The sequence below is a fragment of the Pipistrellus kuhlii genome, unplaced genomic scaffold, assembly GCF_014108245.1.
Source record: "Pipistrellus kuhlii isolate mPipKuh1 unplaced genomic scaffold, mPipKuh1.p scaffold_m20_p_2, whole genome shotgun sequence".
In the NCBI taxonomy this organism is placed as follows: domain Eukaryota; kingdom Metazoa; phylum Chordata; class Mammalia; order Chiroptera; family Vespertilionidae; genus Pipistrellus; species Pipistrellus kuhlii.
The window spans coordinates 110,839,939-110,854,689 of NW_023425515.1; positions in this window are offsets into that span (position 1 = coordinate 110,839,939).

The following is a 14,751-nucleotide window of genomic DNA, read 5'->3' on the forward strand; positions in this document are numbered from 1 at the left end:
GTGATGAGGGTAGAACATCACAGGCTGAAAAGAAATAGCTACGGGCCACACCTGTGTGAGGTGAGGAGGAGACAGGTGTGGAAGGGAGAGACTCAAAAGCAAAAGATGCATTTAATTTATTGCATCAGGCACACATGTGATCAATAAACATTCGGTAAGTGCTAGACTCTGTCCCAAACCTTGAAAAGAGAAAGAGGAACAGGAGCACAGGTGCCCCCATGGCATTTACACTGTGTTTTAAATGGACACAAACCCCGGAATGTGGCTGGCCTTGATGGGAAGAGTTGGACGCACATGAGAATCCAAACGAGAGACCAGGAAATGTGGAACAGCTCATTAACATGTTTTTATACAGCTACATGTTGAAATGCTAATTGTTTGGATATCTTGTGCTAAACAAAATATATTATTGAAATTAACTTTACCTGTTTCTCTTTGCCTTTCTAAGTGTGGCTGCTATGACATGTAAAGGTGCATAATGGCTCATGTCCTATTTCTATGGGAGAGCACTGTTCCAGTGAGAGATAGGACAATAGATACTGCCATTTCAGGTATGGCACATGCTATGGAATAAAGTCAGGTCCAGGGATAGAGGGGCTAGTGGAAGTTGCTATTTTTGCAGGGTGGTCTCTCTGAGGAGATGGTATCTGAACAGAGACTCAAAGGCAGGGGAGCATTGGATGAGTGACAGGACAGGCTGCAGTGGGTGAGCATGGGGAGGGCTTGGAGGAGGGAGGACTGACAGGCAGGTGGGCCAGGTCCTTGAGCAGCCTCACAGGCTATGGTGCACGTGAATCCTCAGGCTTGATGATTGACAGAGGAGACAGGAAATGAGGGAGAGGGCAGGGACAGAGTCACCAAGAGGTGCTGAGCCAGCAAGACTCAGTGAGTGTTAGGGCTGCCATTAGCCTAGTCTGGATTGGAGAGAGTTATAAGTTAAGAATTGAGGTATGAGTTAAGAATTCATGTCTGCTCCTGAGGAGTCTGAGTTGCTGCCACAAAATTCAAATGGAGATATGCGGCTCACATTTGGAGATGATAGTCCGGAGCTTAGAACTGAGGTTAAGGCTAAAAAATACACAGTTAGAGGTCATATTGGAAGACACCCTCAAACCCATGTGCATAGATGCTTTTCCAAAAGCCTGGGGGTGATGAGTGGAGGGGAGGGAGGATGATTGGTTAGGTCTGGTTTGAGTCCTGGCTCTGCCACTTCCTACCATCCTGCACTTGGTCACCTGTGTGATGAATTATAAATGGCCGTAGACCCTTCTGTCGTCCTTCTGCTTTCTCTCCCCAGATGTGGGCTGGCCCTGTGATGTCCTGACCAGTGGTGTGCAGGGGACCCGATGCTCTGCTGGGCCCAGGTCCAGACCTGAGAGGAGGGCAGTGTCTGCCTTACTCTTTTGGAGTCTTGAGCCCTATGTCAGTCTCCTATCCTGAGCCACCATCCTGTGAGAAAGTCCGGGTGAAGAGGTCAGGTGGAGAGACAGAGATGCCTGAACAGTCCACCACTCTGCACATTCCCGCTGAGGCTTCGGAGCACAAAGCAGAGCTGCCGGCCTTCCTCTGGCCGGCTAAGCTCCTGAGCCACAGAACACAGAGGGAGAAGAACAGTGACTTGTCTTAAGCTACCACACTTTGTAGTAGCTTGTTGTTCAGAAATAGATAAACAGAACAATATGTAAGGTGAGATAATAACACATATTTGGTTGTTGGTAAGACAATATGAAATAGTAAGCAGTTTCTGGCACTGGATAGGTACTAAAAAATACTATTTTGTTCCCTTATACAGCTTATACTATAAAGTCAGTTCAGCCTTGTGGAATGGTGTCTGATGGTGGAGCGAAGAGGTAATGGCTACCTTAATGAGAAGGTATCTTCAGACCAAAAATGAAGCAGGCAACTCCACTGAATATTTAAAAAAAATTATTATGGGTAATTTACTCACGGGAAGGTGGGATCGGACCAGAAAAGACGACTCAGCAGCCTGCGTAGATCTCTGTTAGAGTCCTGATTTTAGAATATACTCAGGTACTAATGATTACAAGAACAATACATGCAGAAGTACCAAGGCCATACCTCCTGGTGGCCTTGTGATCTATACTTGCTTATAATCAACACTATTACAGTCTGATAACCATCTCAGACTGTAATTCTGAGATGAATTACATTCTGGCTATTGCTAACAAAAATATTTAGGGCTACATTTTAAGGAACACAGATAATCATCACCTAGCCATTCTGGCTATTGCTAACAAAAATACTTAGGGCTATATTTTAAGGAACACAGATAATCATCACCTAGAAGGCTTTGATATGCTTGCTGAGAACAGTGAGGCTGGTCAAGGGTCAAAGCATAAAACATAAAAAGGAAATGAAATTCAGGAAACAGAGATGGAGATGGTTTTGTTCACATCTATGTCTATACAAATGACATGGAATAAATGGACTTCCTACTTTATTTCATATATTCTTTTAAATGTATGGAAATGAGTGTCATAGACTATGTTCCCTGTGCATGCTGCATTTCTTCCTTTAGTTACCTGGTTTCAGATTCCATTATCCTGGTCACTCTTCCCTGAATCTGTTCTTTTTTAAAATCCGCTCAGATGTGCTGCCCCCGAAGGGCCACAGCGCTGTGGGAACACGGCCCTGGGCACGGTGAGCCCGGCCGCTCTGTCCCGACACGTCACACCATGACGCGCTGGCAGACAGAGCGGCACAGCAGGCCTTCGGGTTCCACTTCTGTTACTCCAAGTACTCGCCGTCATTTCGAGTTTTGTGATAGCTTAGATCTGGTCATCATCCTCTCCCTCTTCTTTCCCAAATCATTTATGAAAATGTTGGACAAGGCTCGGATGAGGATGAGCCGATAGAGATCTCAAGATATGCTGACGTTTGTTCATTAATCTGCCCCACTGGGGGAGCTTGTTCAAGCAGTTATGTGTGAATCACCCAACAACACTCTGTCATCCAGCCCACATCCCCCCATCTGTTTCTGGGACTATTTGCTCTAGCTCTTCGGAGTGTATTATTTACTTTTGCTCTGTTACAGCAGCTCACGCCCCGTGCCTGACGGTGTCAGGTGCGTGGCAGGCAGGGGCACGGCCCGCTTTTCTCTTGTCGGCTGTGCTAAACACGTGCGAAGCGCTCAGTGAACTCTTGGATGACTGACTTTTTCAGCCATTCCATTCCATCAAGATGCCTGTTTTCTTAATTATGCCTGTTCTGAACCCATAATGTATATGTTGTTCATAATTATTTTTTAAAATTCAATTTGATTTTAATTCTTGTTTCAAGTGAATTAACTACATGTGACCCAGGTTGAAGACAGAGTGGGGGATGACAGGGAAAAAGCAGGGAAGAGCAGTGGGGCCCTGGGCTCCTGGGAGAGAGCACCGCTTGGTGAGGGCGGAGCCGAGGTGCAGCTGCACACGCACGATGGGCTGGAGCCAAGGGAGGCCTCTCTGCTCAGAAACAAGAGACCATCAGTCTCTGTCAACCTGGCAAGTGCACAGGGTCAGTGCGTAGGAAACTTGTTAACAGCCGGGTAGCTATTGACAGAAGAGGCGAGGCAGATTTAGCAAGGCCAAAGAAAGAGGAGATCATTTTGGTGACCCCACATTTTTATTTGTTTATTTTGCTTTATTTTTGTGACTTGATTTATTCATGGTCAATAAGGTTGTTTTTTTTTAAGTTTTTATTGATTTTAGAAAGAGAGGGTAGGGAAGGGAGGTAGAGAGGGAGGGGGGAGAGAGAGAGAGAGAGAGAGAGAGAGAGAGAGAGAGAGAGAGAGAGAGAGAGAGAGAGAGAGAGAAACATCAATTGGTTGCCTCATGTAAGCAACCTGACCAGGGATTGAACTGGGAATCGAACCTGTCACCTTTTAACTCATGGGTTGATGCTCAGCCAACTGAACCACACAAGCCAGGGCATCATTCCATAAGTGAGTTTTTAAATTTATGTTTTGCACTGCTGAAATCAACATTTACCAAAAAGGCAGTATTTAATCGTGGTTGACCGGTTGACCTCTGGAACAAAATTACCTAAGTTCATGTCCCCAGCTTCTATGCTTATTAGTTTGGGTAAATTATTTAACATCTTGACACCCCAGTTTCATCATCTATAATATGGAGGCATCGATTTCATGGAGCTTGTTGGAAGGATTAAATTAGACAAAACCTGCGGAATGCTGAGAATAATGCCTGGCACATAGCACTGCTGATTAGGTGATAAACTACTACTCTATTTTAAATACTCAGGGCATACTTTCTTGGGTTCTAAGTATTCAAATCCTGAAGTTGTCCATTTTTAAGTTGAAATTTTTAAGGAGTGCATAGATACAAATAAATTGGTAAAGAAAACATTAGGAAAGAAGAAAAGTTGGAATCATATTAGGACATGCTCTAACCTTCAGGCAGCAAAGTCAAGGTCACCAAAAGTCACAGAAAGAGAAAGAATATTTATGGGCCTATAATTATTTATGCCAGTAATTTAAAATTTTTAAAATATTATTTGATATGCAGGTTAAATAAATGGAAGATTTCTGTTAACCCTGTTCCCCAACTTCAGAAATTTATATTCAGGAGTATTAGACTAGGGTTCAGAAGCCAATGTTTATAACAAGCATTACAAAAAATTTTAACTTCTCTTGTTTCCTTTATTATTCCTGTCCTATTTATCCATACATTTGCTCATTCATTCACTCATTCATTTGTGGCACTTAGCATTTGTGTTCCTTTCCTCAGTCTCTGGAGTCCACAAGGCAAACAGACAGACATGTGTTCACCTGAACACTGGCAGCAAAGGCATAGCTGTGTGGCCTAAGCCTGGCACGCTCCCAGCAGAGAGCTGGACTCTGGAGAAGAGGCGCAAGGTTGTGGGTGGTTCAGGATTTATGGCTTTGGTGGCAGTGGTGGCAGAAGCAGAGGTGCCCTAGCTGCCAATTCCTGGGACATGACCTTCCCAAGCTTCCATCAGTCATGTCTAGTCTTTGAACTTGGCTCTCCAGGCTTCCCCCAGTTTCATGAGTTACTTCTCAGTCTTATGAAAAGTCATTGTCTGCTGTGTACAGTCAAGAATCCTGTGAACAGTGGAACCTTGGTTCTTGAACTTAATTAGTTCCAGAAGGCTGATCAAGAAATGATTTGTTTAAAAACCAAATCATTTTTTCCCATTAGAAATAATCTAAATTTAATTCATTCATTTTAGAACCCCTAATAATTCTTTGTTTAACCTTTCTTATGTAGGGTACATGCCCAATGTACTGTTTGATCTGTAAACAAACACTTCTTAACTTTATTGAACCATTCCCTACTATCCTTAAGTAAACCACTGTTAGCACTCAGGCAGTCTTTCAGGAGGTCAGCATGCGGCATCTTCATTTTGTCACATACCTCTGCCTCTGAAACGCTGTCACCAGCTAACTGCTTTTCCTTTATTCAAATGAACAACAGTTTTTCTACCTCTTCAGTGGCCTGTGATCATTGTTTCTTTCACACCCTTGGAAACATTAGCACTCTTGATGGCCTCTTTATGTCATAAAATTGTGCTGATCCTCCATTTCATCTGCAACAAAAGCCAAAAAATAAAAAATAAAAGCTCCCAGCACAGGTTTAGTGGTAAATTGATTCACATTCTTTCCTTTGTTTGTGGCTTGAGAGATGCTTTTGTCATTCTGATGTATCTGATGTATTGGCATGAAAGGGTTGTCAGGTCCAGAACAGAAGTTCTGTTTAATGACTGAGACATTTTTTCATGAACAACTTAGTGGAGAACCAAATTGTTAGGGATGAAGATGCTTGAGAACCGAGGTTTGACGACAGTTCCTATGTGACCCACACATAGAGAGAGTACTGCCTGATGGTGTACTTGGAACATTACTGATCTCAATTATTTTGAAAATAATTCATTAACTTGACTATCAGTTAAAACCAGTAATATCATGTGATGTTATCTAGATTCCAGCTGGGCTCTTTCTAGATTTTACAAATATTACTAATTATGAGAGGTAACATGCTTTCTAAATAATCTCCTCAAACCAATTCTTCATCTTTGCATTTTAAAACATAAAGTCCATGACACTCCCAGTTTAAGTTTTAGTCTTTCTTGGATAGTTGTTATTTAGTTAATGCATCATCAGTAGACTGAATCAATAAAGTTAGATAGACTCTACACTGGGTTCAAGGACATTTTCTAGCAAAACTACTGAACTGAAAAAATGACACATATATATGGAAGTACAAATAACAATAGTAGAACAAATAGCCATTTACCCACCCCCAACATAAGAGGGAAAGAGATCACAAACACTACCTTGGAAGGCATCTTGAGCATCTTTGAAGGCAAATGCACCTTATGCTCTTTCCAATAAAGTTCTCCTCTCTTTTCCTACGGATTTATCATCTTGACTTTTGTGTTAATCAATTTATGTTTTTCATTATAGTTTTATTACAAACATATGTATCCACAAATAAAAAATTATTTAACTTTGTCTTTTTTGTACACTATGTGTATTATTTATTTATTTATTTATTTATTATTGATTTTTTACAGAGGGAGAGAGATAGAGAGCCAGAATCGTCGATGAAAGAGAAACATTGACCAGCCGCCTCCTGCACATCCCCCACCGGGGATGTGTGCGCAGCCAACGTACATGCCCTTGACCGGAATCGAACCCGGGACCTTTCAGTCCGCAGACAGACACTACCACTGAGCCAAACTGGTTTCGGCTATGTGTATCCTTTAATTCCTTCTTTCTCTCATTCCATATTTTACTTCTGAGATTAACCCATTCTAATGTTTGTATCTGTGATTCATTCATTCTCATGCTGTATAGCAAGCATGTCAAACTTGCTATAAACGAGGCATGCAGCCCACTGGCCAAAAGTTTGACATGCTTGCTATATAGTATTTCATGGAGTAAACATGACAGGTTATATTTATCTATTTATTGTTGGTGAACATTTGACGTTGATGGATATTTATTGTTGATAAATACTGTTTGTAAATTTGGCCATTACAATGATGCTATGAAGTTATCTGTAAATATGCTTTGTTGTACATGGAAACGTGTTGTTCTATGATATATTATTGAGAATGGAAATGATGGGTCATAGAGTATGTGTGTTTGAATTTATTTAAAATTTTATATTTCTAAAATGATTATAAGAATTATAAGATTATAAGATTATAAGTGTACTATCCTTACACTTTTATCAGAAGAGTTTAAAATATTTATCAAATAGTTTTAAAATCTTTTGTCATTTTTATTTTTAGATATTTTATGCTCTTGTTGCTTTTTTGTACGTACTTTTTGCTGTTAATTGCTGATATATAGATATGTAGTTGTCTTTTGTATATTTATTTTATATTTAGCAACATTACTAAATTCATGTTCATTTGGGTTTTCTGGGATAGACAATCATATCTGAAAATTTTGCCAATTTTGATTTTTTTACTCTGCAGTTCTTGTACCTTTTATTTCTTTTTTTTGTCTTATTGCACAATATAAAACCTTCAATAAACTTCACTAGAAATGTCAATGGCAAGCATTCTTGACTTACTTGATTTTAAAAGAAATGCTTTTATTATTTCACCAGTTAGTATGATGTATGTTATATATTTTTACAGATTTAAAATTATTTAAGGCAATTTTATATTACTATTTTTCTAAGATTATTATTTTTTAAATATGAACAATTGTTGCTAATTAATTTTGAACTTACATTTAAAGTGTTTAAAAGAAGGAAGTCTTTCTCTTTTCAACAGCATAGATGGACCGGAAGAGTATTATGCTAAGCAAAATAAGCCAGTCACAGAAATACAAATATTATATGATTGCATTAATATGTGGAATTTAATGAACAAAATAAAGTGATGAACAAAATGAAACCAGAAACCTGAATATATGGAATAGTCTGGCTGGTGCCTGAGGGGAGGGAGTGGGGGTGATAGGGTAAAGAAGGTGAAAGAAATAGTTAAAGAATAGATATGCATACCCCATGGACATGAACAATAATTTGGTAAAGGCCAAGGATGGTGGAAGTGGGTAAAGTGTGGGGAGAGAGGGATTCTTGCAATAATGTTAACACAAACTATTTTGAATAAAAATAGATTTTCTGGATTCTTCCCCTTTTCTCCTTAAAATCTGGGGTGATATTATTATTATTATTACTATTATTATTATTATTATTGGCATTATTATCCTTACCTGAGGATATGTATATTGATTTTAGAGAGAAAGGAAGAATGAAAGAGAAACATCAATTAGTTGCCTCCTGTACATTCCCTGAATAGGGTTTGAACCCATAACCTAGGTATGTGCCCTGACTGGGAGTTGAACTCACAACCCTTTGGTATACAGGACAATGCTCCCACAAACTGTGCCACCTGGCCAGGGATGGAATATTATTTTTATAATTATCTGCTACACTAATATTCAAACTCACACTTTCATTTATTTATTTATTTATTTATTTATTCACCCAATAAAACTTCATTGAATACCTACAAAATGAGTTACTGAGAGGACATGAAAGTCTACTGTGTAGGAAAGGAAGCACATCAGCAATTGGTAGAGATTTCTCATCAGCATTTCATGATCCTTCAGGGTTTGGCATTACTGTTCTGAGTCAGGGAGTGAGAGAAAAGGGAGCCAGCCAAAGAATAATATTTTTAAATAGTCCTGAGATTATAAGAAGGTAGAAAGGATTACTACACTATAGGGTAGTCTCTAGCAAATATCAAGCAAAAATGAAACCAAAGAGCAAAGTAGACTCAGAGTCATCAGCATTTAGAGCTAGAAGAGATCCCAGTGTTGGACAGCTAGGCAGTCATTGCTTGCATAATTTCTGTCAGCGATGGAAAGTTATACAGGACACCCTGACCCTGCTTGTCTGCTACACTGTGAGAACACTTTCCTTAAATTGAAGTGAGCTTTCATTCCTGATGCTCTTTTTCAATGGTCTCACTCTGCCCTTTGCATCCACCAAAGAACGCCTGCCCTTCTACCTGCTGGCCCTCCCCTTCGGAGAATGCAGGTATGATACCTCCTCAAGACTGCTCCAATTTCAACCAAACGCTCTCGGATTCTTAAACAGCTTTTCATAAAAATTCTTCCATAGCTTCTCACCACTACATTTGTCATGATCTCTCCTCAAACTTAGTGCCAGAGTCATGCCACATTCTCCGGAGTGTGCTCATCGGTGGTCAGTGTCGAAAAGCTGGCATCTTCCTGCCCTCCTCACCTTCTACCAATGCCCTATGCTTCCCATCCCCATTCTCTGGATCAATCCTTGCTTTTCTCTGTCAAAACCTGTGCTCCTGGGAGAGAAACACCTATGAGACTAGAAATAAATGTGACCCAAAAGAACAGATGTCTCTTTCTCCAAAGGGATAATGGGCGGTGTGAATATGCCAGTGCCCCCTGCTCAGAGCTGTTCTTTATGTGCTAAGACATTCAAAAGTTTCTCTCAAAAGTCCCAGGCAAGAAAATACTGTGTGGTTTATAAATAATATACAAGCTAACTCTTCACAATAAATAAAATAATGGATTTCCGTTTGCTGTAGAGTTCATTATTGCCCTTGAAATGAAAATGTCAAATATGATTATGTCAACACGTATTATCAGAAGAGCTGTGGTGTCTTGGCTGAACCACCCAACTTCTTCAGTCCTTAGTTTCTCATTCAGGTCACTCAGCTTCCTCTTCCACTCCAGCACGGGCACGGCAGTAATAATCGATTGCAAATCTCTCCCAGGGAGAGGAACACTAGTTGGGTCTTTGTAAGTTGTGACCTGCTACACAAACATGGGCTATCGTTGTCACGGTGAGTGTGGTTTTGGCAGATACAAGAGGATATTGTCAGAATAACAAAATCCAACTCAAATGAGTACTGCGTTTGCATTCTTAAATTTCTGCAAATGATTTTCTCAGAGTTTTTAGAGACAGAATGTTCTAGAGGCCAGTAAGACTCTCAGAATAACTTGGGGAAGGCTGTCTTGATTCTTACTTCTCACTCTTCTTTATCAAGTATGGTTATTCCATGTCCTGGCTGGAGCATAGATCTAATTTCCTATTGGAAATCGGCATCATTTTCATCAGTGACTCCATCAGTGCTCATTCCTCAAAGTGTGGCCTTTTCTCTTGTAGATGAGAACATTACAGACAAGCAGAAGCCCCCAGAAACCCAGGCTCTGCCAATGAGGTCCCAGTTCCTGCTTTGATCTCTGTACCTGCTGCCTCTGACTATGTGGTTCTTGGCCTCAACCCATTTTAGGTCTGACTGCACAAGGAAAATAATAATTTGTAGTGTGGAGCAATCCAAAAGGGGCCTTTAAAGGAACATCCAAATCTTTCAAGGATTTTATTTGTAAATAAAGAACATAATTTTCCCATGTTTTATGTAAGTATAATTTTTTGGCGGTAAAACATAAAATGATATATATGTATATTTCCTATCCAAAACTGTATGAAATTAACATTTGGAAGGTTGTAATTATAGCTTGGTTGGGCTTTTTGTGGGTGCTAATATGGATTTCTTGGCTGAATTATTTTGCAAAAGACTTAAACCACTAATTATACACCTAAACAAAATTGAATGTGAACAAATCAAATAACTTTTATTTTACCTTGGATAACAACTTATTGATGCAAATAAAATTCCTTAATTAAATCTGGCATAGCTAGGCCTGTAGAGGCCCACATAAAGACATTCTGTCACCCAGCTTTAGTGATTATTTTAATTTTAGAGTAATGCGCTGCTATTCTTAGAGAAAACTGTATATCTATTAAGCACTGTGGAGGTAGTGAGTTATTTGAGTTCAATACCTCTTTGAATTCCAGATGGATTTAGAATAGATCCTTTTGGAAGGATCCAAAATTGAAACTCACATTAGTATTTCTGAAAATAGTCTCTTACTTCAGAAGCTTCCAAAATCTTTCAAAAGGGGAGGAAATGAGTGAAATGTGGAGACACACTTTCATCCTGATCAATACGTGTTCCATACTTGATCAAAGAGAAGCCATTTAAATACGTGCCTTGTTTCCTAATGCTGCTGTAACAAAGTGCCAGCAAGAACATCTTGCCTCAGGTACTAACAGCTGGTCTGGGTAGCTAAAACATCAGATGTGTGGTCTCAGGTTCTGGATGCTGGAAATAAAAAATCAGGTGTCAGCAGGGTCCAGCTCCTCCTGAAACCTGTAGGGCAAGATGTCAAGCTCAAAGGCTAACACGGGCCAAATAAAAAAGGTTTAAGTTTATGTGGGCCACAAAAAAAAAACAAAAGCTTCCATTTTCGCAGAAACATAGGTATATTTCTATAGAGACATGATGAATACAATGAGTCATCGTTAACATAAAATAATAGAATATTTTATAAAAATTAATATTTTTTCTTGAACATTAACTTACCAGACACCGAGTAAGTGCACAAATTAATAAGCATAATGCAAATAAACCTATTTTTCTTGTTCTCCAAAAGCAAAATATTTCCTGTTGAGCACATCAAACAAGTCAGTCCAAGACGAATGACATGGCAGTCGGCTGCTAAAATATTCACTGCTAGCTGAAACTGGTTTGGCTCAGTGGTAGAGCGTTGGTCTGCGGACTGCAAGATCCCAGGTTTGATTCCGGTCAAGGGCATGTACATTTGTTGCAGGCACATCCCCCGTAGGGGATGTGCAAGAAGCAGCTGGCTGATGTTTCTCTCTCATCGAAGTTTCTAGCTCTCTATCCCTCTCTCTTCCTCTCTGTAAAAAATCAATAAAATACATTAAAAAAATAAAATAAAATAATAAAATATTCGCTGCTAGTATTAGTGGGAAGAAATGGTGCCCTTGCACATAGGCGCGTAAGGGAAGTGAATGCAACATGATTATAGTAATCAGCCATTAGTGAATGTTGTAATTATGTATAACAGGATATTATAAAAATTATGTTACAAAATTTTTATTAAAACCTTTTATATATACTCTTATATTGGCTGGGCCACATTCTGTGAGCCAAATGCAGCCATGTGCCATGAGTTTGACATGCTTGGTATATCACTCCTGTTTTTTCTATCTTCTTGTGGTTTGCTGACATCCTTGACATCCTTTGCTTGCAGCTACATAACAGCAATTTCTGTTTTATCATCACATAGCCTTCTCCCTGTGTGTGCTTTTTGTCTTCACAAGGCCATCATTATATATATCAGAGAGGAAAGGAGAGGTAGAGAGAGACAGAAACATCAACGATGAGAGAAAATCATTGATCTGCTGCCTCCTGCCTACCTCACACTAGGAATCAAGCCCACAACCCAGGCATGTACCCTGATTAGGAATTGAACTGTGACCTCCTGGTTCATAGGTTGACATTCAATCACTGAGCAACACCAGTAGTACACAGGGTCATCATTTTATGAGGACACCAGTCATACCAGATTAGGGCCCACCCTATTGTAATGTGATCTCATCTTATCTAATTACACCTGCAGTGACCCTTTTCCCAAACAAAGTCACATCTGAGGGAATGGGGGTTAAAACTTCAAAATATCAGTTTTGGGGGAGACAATTCAACCCATATCATCAAGAAAAAAAATATTGTAGCCTAGTTATATATCTATTCAGGGAGGCAAAAATTTAATGAACAATTCATTACAATATAAATAAGTATTGCTTTATATATTCTCAACATCCTTGAATTACAATTAATCATTGATCCTATCCAATATAAATACTATTATCTACCTTGAGATATGGAAAAAGATAACATAAAATGGTGGCAACTTCTCCCTGTTTGCACCTAGGTTAGGACCAGAAGCATTTAGGCACTGTTCCTTTGTAGAAGCTGGTGCAGCACTGCAGGTTCCTGGGAGATGTGTTATGTCCTGCTCTGGGATGTTTTATCAAAGCCCTTGTCTGTTAGAGGTGGATCAAGTGGAGACATTTCTAGAAGAAAGGGGCTGGATTATTGCAAGTTTTCAAACTATCCTACCTAATAAAACAGTAATATGCAAATTAACCATCACTCTGCTACACTCACAAGCCATGCCCACCAGCCACACCCACCAGCCAATCAGAGCAGGTATGCAAATAAACTCAACCAAGATGGCGACTGCCACAGAGAGCAGGAGGGAGGCTTGGGTTTCCCAGGCAATGGAAAAAGCCAAGCTTTCCGCCTGCCCTTGCTGGCCTAAGCTTCCACTCAAGGCTACAAAGTTTCAATTATAGAAGGTAAACAAATCCAAATAGAAATGGCGGTAGCCATGGAGCAAGCAGGAGGCTTAGCTCCGCTCCAGGCTACAAGGTTTCAATTGTAGAAGGTAAATAAATTTCAGATACCAGGGTCTCCACTTGGGTCACCAAGGGGCATGACTGGCCTGCAAACCACCACAGGCCTCTTGCTCAGGCCACGCCACGCCCCAAGGGAACCCCCACCCTGATCTGGGACACCCTTCAGAGCAAACCAGCTGGTCCCCACTCATGCACCAGGCCTCTAATCTATCTAATAAAAGAGTAATATGCAGATTGACCATTACTCCAACACAAAATATGGCTCTCCCCATGTAGTCAAAGATCCTGCCCCAATGTGGACACAAGATGGCCAGCACAAGATGGCCAGCAGTGGGGGGGGGGGGGCAGTTGGAAGGCACCAGGCCTGCAAAGGAGGGCAGTTGAGAGGGACCAGGCAAGCAGGGGAGGGCAGTTGGAGGTGATCAACCCTGCAGGGGAGGGCAGTTAGCGATGATCAGGCTGGCAGAGGAAGGAAGTTGAGGGCAAACAGATTGGCAGGGGAGCAGTTAGACATCAATTAGGCTGGCATGGAAGTGGTTAGGGGGTGATCAGGCTGGTAGGCAGAGTGGTTAGGGGCAATCAGGAAGGCAGACAGGTGAGCAGTTGGGAGCGAGCAGTCCTGGATTGTGAGAGGGATGTCCTACTGCCAGTTTAGGCCTAGTGGGATTGGGCCTAAACAGGCAGTCACACATCCCTCGAGGGGTCTCAAATTGGAGAAAGTGCAGGCTGGGCTGAGGGACACTCCCCTCCGTGCACGAATTTTGTGCCCCAGGCCTCTATTGTTTCATAGAACTCTTAAAGCCACCCAAGGATACATGTGGTTCTTGGAAGTGTGACCAGCAGGAGATGGGATTAATATTTGCAAATTCCCTAATCCCATGAATAAAGAGGACTTCTTCTGTCCTGTGTTTCTGTAGTTATCATGTATGTGCAGGCTCATCAGGATATTTTTTCATTTCAGAAGCTTTCTCCTCTTGAGTCTTTGGCTTGTAACTAGGCTACCTCCCACCATGATTCCTTGATAATGATTTTGTGGTCCAAGTAGCCAGGCTTTCCAGTGTGGACATAGTGATTATTTTCTTATAGTCCAGTGTGTTTGTGATTGTGTATTTTGTGTGAGTGAGTGTGTATATGTGTACACATGCAGCTAATGAAAGCATATGTTCTCAAAGCACAGGAGAAAGCCAGATACTCCCATATCTGTCTAAGCTTTTATACTCTGCCTCCCATTGTCAGCTCTAAAATCCTATAATACTTGCTTACTGAATGAACTGGACTGGGTAGGTGAGAAATTATAAAATAGTTCCCCTCCCTCCCAGCACTACCCAGACCCAAGTTACTCTTCTGAATAATTCTTCTCTGACTTTGGATGGAATCCTGCTTTTCTCGCTTGTCTTAAGTATTAACAAACAGTCTCTTCTTGCACCTGCAGCTATTGCTTTAGTTTGGGAAACTCTGAAAGCAGAGGCTGAGTGGG